The sequence below is a fragment of the Oncorhynchus clarkii genome, chromosome 21 (genome assembly GCF_045791955.1).
Source record: "Oncorhynchus clarkii lewisi isolate Uvic-CL-2024 chromosome 21, UVic_Ocla_1.0, whole genome shotgun sequence".
Classification (NCBI taxonomy): Eukaryota; Metazoa; Chordata; class Actinopteri; order Salmoniformes; family Salmonidae; genus Oncorhynchus; species Oncorhynchus clarkii.
Window position 1 is genome coordinate 16,729,571 of NC_092167.1, and position 5,506 is coordinate 16,735,076.

The window sequence follows — 5,506 nt, forward strand, 5'->3', positions numbered from 1 at the left end:
AGGAGTACCAACTGTTAGCGAGCCAATGTGCAGGAGTACGAGGTAGTTGAGGTAGTTGAGGTAAGAGGTAATGTGTACATGTAAGTAGGGGTAAAAGTGACCAGGCAGTCGGGATAGATAATAAACAGAGTAGCAGCAGCGTATGTGAAGAGTGTGAACGTGTGTCTATGTGTGAGTGTGTGTGTGTGTGGAGTCAATATGAATGTGTTTGTTTTGTGTGTATGTGTGTATGTGTGTGTTGGAGTGTCAGTGTAGTGTGTGTGTGTCTGGGTAGAGTCCAGTGAGTGTGCATAGACCCAGTGCAATAAAACATTTTAAAGGGGGGAGGGGGGGCAATGCAAATCCCTTTTGCTTCGCCTCTTCCTCTCTCGGATCCACATATGTGAACAGAGTACCCCATGGTGGTGGTGGGGTTATGGTATAAGCTAAGGACAACTGTTGGGGTAGGTTCCTTGTTCCTTGTTAATCATTGGCTTATTGGTGAAATCAGCAATCAGACAATTAATTTTTTAAGTAGATCAATCAAACCTTTATTAATGCAAGTGCAGACAGAAGTTGACAACAGAAACACAGCATTAATGTTGTTAAGTTCTGAAAAATATGCTTGCAGTCAACCCCTAGTGATGTAACTGCCTACACTTTCTACCCATGAGACCAATAGGCAAGTCAGTTTAAGAACAATTTCTTATTTTCAATGACCGCCTAGGAACAGTGTTCAGGGGCAGTAGGACAGATTTGTACCTTGGGGATTTGAACTTGCAAGCGTTTGATTACTAGTCCAACGCTCTAACCACTAGGCTACCCTGCTGCCCGAACTTGTAGTGTTTTCTAAGGGCTCAGCTGTAATTTTCCATTCCTGTGTGGCTAACAGTGGTGTGTCTGACTTGTCTCTTATCTATTTACTCCCCTGCAGGGGTCTGTGTCTACGTATCTATTTTAGCCACAGACACCCTGTTTTGACTGCAATGGCTCACACATCTCTCAGACTGTTTCTTATAAAAGGCAGAGACTAGAATATACTGTGGAACAGTATTAAACCTTATAATGCATATATTGCTAATCTGTGGTCCATAAATGTAGTGGAGGAGGGGTCTTATAGCCCTTCCCCTTCTATTAATACAACATAAGCATAATCAATAATCATAATACATCAATCATTTGGTGCAGCCCCTATCATGACCCCAAGGTGACCCCCATCACAACAAACACAATAGAATTTTATCAATGGAAATTGTGAATGCACAGAGATACAGTGACGAGATCCTGAAGCCCATTGTCGTGTCATTCATCCGCCACCATCACCTTATGTTTCAGCATGATAATGCACGGCCCCACGTCGCAAGGATCTGTACGCAATTCCTGGAAGCTGAAAATGTCCCTGTTCTTCCATGGTCTGCATACTCACCAGGCATGTCACCCATTATCCAGCAACTTCGCACAGCCGTTGAAGAGGAGTGGGACAACATTCGACAGACTACAATCAACACTACTCAAAGGAGATGTGTCACGTTGCATGAGGCAGATGGTGGTCACACAAGATACTGACTGGTTTTCTGATTCATGCCCCTACCTTTTATTTGAAGGTATCTGTGACCAACAGATGCATATCTGTATTCCGAGTCATGTGAAATCCACAGATTAGGGCTTAATACATTTTTTGACTGATTTCCTTATATGAACTGTAAAATTAGAAATTGTTGCATGATGCATTAATTTTTTTGTTCTGTGTACTTTTTTTGGACTACTGACCACATCCGTTTTTCAACAGAACAAAAAGCCCAATCACACAGAATTCTCATGTCTGTCCCTCAAACGTTATGCCACAGGTGAAAGCCCTTCCTAATGTCACTGAGGGTAACCCCAGTGATCCCACCCTCATTAGTGGGACTAGGTTCCATCTTCTGACCTTCATGTATATTGCACAGGGAAAGCCCAAAATAATATATTGTTTATAGGCAGAGTTCCTCCTACATGATGTAGCAGTTGGTCACAGCAATTTCAATGAAATTGTGGAACATCCACCTGGTAAAGAGGAGATTGCCACCTCTGATCCACCTCAAAAGGGGTGGTTGGTTGGTCTGGCTCATCTTATCTTCTTGACTAAAAGAAAAATAGATTTAATATGGCAACAGTGTAAAAATAAGGCCACATTTCAAAAGCAGGAAATCCTTCATTACCAACATTCATACTTCTTTTCACTAAATGAACTCCCCTTCCCTGTTTAGCTCAGTGGAAGTGAAGGTGTGAAGTGAGAGAACGTTATAGCCTGCCCTATGCTATTGTCTTGTTGTATTGGTAGAGGTGGATGGTAAACATTTTGTCAGATGTGTGCCACTAGTATATCAATAGTTTTCTGCTGTATGCTGTAAAGTCCAAAAGTTATGGGCGGAGCTAGAAAGTTGGCTGTCAGACGTATTACAATGTTAATTTACTTTTAATCCATCTGTCTGCATATTTCAAGTCATGGCATATGGGCTGTAGTGAGATACCCAATCGGCTGGACAATTCTCTTCTTCATCACTCATCTTGAGAAAAAGTATACTAAAAACTTGGAAATCGATCAATCCGCGACCATTAACACAATGGAAAAATCTAATGATTTATTATGGAAATATTGGAATAGCATGGGCAACAGAGAAAAACAAATTGGTACAAAGGCCATGTCGCAAACAATAATGCAGACACTAGGGATGGGGGTGTGAGCATTTCGGGTCTGGGCAGAGGTGATGTAGTCGTTGTTTGCGTGCGTCTGTAAGTTGTTGTTCGTATGTGTATGTTTGTATCTGAAAGAAATATATACATTTACATATGTTTTTGCCGCATTTCCTTTATTACAGACACCTTAATGCATACTTTTAAATTATATTATGTGAGCTAAACATGCAAAAATATTCACTGAACAAAAATATATACGCAACATGCAACAATTTCAATGATTTTACTGAGTTACAGTTCACATAAGGAAATCTGTCAATTTAAATAAATAAATTAGGCCCACAGCCATGGGTGGGCCTGGGAAAGCATAGGCCCACCCACTGGGGAGCCAGGCCTAGCCAATCAGAATGAGATTTTCCCCACAAAGGGCTTTATTACAGACAGTAATAGTTTTCAATTTCATCAGCTGACCAGGTGGCTGGTCTCAGACGATCCAGCAAGTGAAGAAGCCAGATGTGAAGGTCCTGGGTTGGCATGGTTACACAAGGTTTGCAGTTGTGAGGCTGGTTGGAACCAACTGCCAAATTCTCTAAAATGATGTTGGAGGTGGCTTATAGTAGAGAGATGAACATTCATTATCTGGCAACAGCTCTAGTGGACCTTCCTGCAGTATCAATTGCACACTCCCTCAACACTTGAGATATCTGTGGCATTATGTTGTTTGACAAATCTTCACATTTTAGTGTGGCCTTTTATTGTCACCAGCTCAAGGTGCACCTGTGTAACGAGCATGCTGTTTAATCAGCTTCTTGATATGCAACACCTGTCAGGTGGATGGATTATCTTGGATTATCTTTATATTTGAGATTCTTCAAAGTAGCCTCCCTTTGCCTTGATGACAGCTTTGCACACTCTTGGCATTCTCTCAACCAGCTTCATGAGGTCGGTGTGCCTTGTTCTAAATGTGTTTGAGCCAATTAGTTGTGTTGTGACAAGGTAGGGGTGGTATACAGAAGATGGCACTATTTGGTAAAACACTGAGTCCATATTTTGGCAAGAATAGTTAAAAGAAGCAAAGAGAAACAACAGTCCATCATTACTTTAAGACATGACGGTCAGTCAATGCAGAACATTTCAAGAACTTTGAAAGTTTCTTCAAGTGCAGTTGCAAAAACCATCAAGCGCTATGATGAAACTGGCTGTCATGAGGACCGCCACAGGAAAGGAAGACCCAGAGGTACCTCTGCTGCAGAGGAAAAAGTTACCAGCCTCAGAAATTGCAGCCCAAATAAATGCTTCACGGAGTTCAAGTAACAGACACATCTCAACATCAACTGTTCAGAGGAGACTGTGTGAATTAGGCCTTCATGGTCGAATTGCTGCATAGAAACCACTACTAAAGGAAAATAATAAGAAGAGACTTGCTTGGCCTAGAAACACAAGCAATGGACATTAGACCAGTGGAAATCTGTCCTTTGGTCTGATGAGTCCAAATTTGAGATTTTTGCTTCCAACTGCCGTGTCTTTGTGAGACGCAGAGTAGGTGATTGGATGATCTCTGCATGTGTGGCTCAAACCGTGAAGCATGGAGAAGGAGGTGTGATGGTGTGGGGGTTCTTTGCTTGTGACACTGTCTGTGTTCTCCATCCCATCTGGTTTGCGCTTAGTGGGACTATCATTTATTTTTCAACATTTTTCAACAACAGGACAATTACCCAACACACATCCAGGCTGTGTAAGGGCTAATTGACCAAGAAGGAGAGTGATGGAGTGCTGCATCAGACCTGGCCTCCACAATCCCCCAACCTCAACCCAACTGAGATGGTTTGGGATGAGTTGGACTGCAGAGTGAAGGAAAAGCAGCCAACAAGTGCTCAGTATATGTGGGAACTCTTTCAAGACTGTTGGAAAAGCATTCCGTTTGAAGCTGGTTGAGAGAATGCCAAGTGTGCAAAGCTGTCATCAAGGCAAAGGGTGGCTACTTTGAAGAATCTCAAATATAAAATATATTTTGATTTGTTAAACACTTTTTTGGTTACTACATGATTCCATAAGTGTAATTTAATAGTTTTGATGTCTTCACTATTATTCTACAATGTAGAAAATAGTACAATTAAATAAAAACCCTTGCATGAGTAGGTGTGTCCAAACTTTTGACTGGTACTGTATATATACAACGTTTCCTTAAAGTATAATGTTTAGAAAATTTATATTTTACTGTCCCCACTCAACAACAAATTACTTAAATACATGCAATGTCGTCCTTGAAACATGTCATTGAAATAACTGTAGAATTCCATTAATTCCTACGAGGACTGCTCCTTTTGAGGAGTTCCAATATGGCCGACCGTTGACTTCAAAGTCATCTTGCTTTCACAATTTACCATTTGGTAAACAGCATCCCCGGTAGGCTACTGCAGCCTATGCAGCCTCAATCTACTCGTGATATCAAAGTCATGTTTGAATAAGTGTGCTTCAAACTGTTTGCTTGGTATGATTTGTAGCTATTGTCTCTATCTGTGCATCCCACTCAGTTTTTCTACCTGAAAACTCGCGATACCGTAAAGTGTTGTGTATTCACGCTGCAAAATTCAGGAGACTGATGCGCGGATGGCTTGGAATACAGCAGTCTACTCGGATTAAACATGGACCATTCCATAGGCGAATAAAGAATGCAATTCACCTATAATTGGAAAACCTAATCTGTTTATTTTTAATTCCAAGAACGACAGCAGGCCTATTGGCATCATCTTCAATTCTTCATGTAGCCTATGCTTGAAAGCATTCCTCTTCCGGCTACAGAGACTAGTGAGCACGCGCGTGCTCCGCAAGAGCGAACTGGTGCTGATGC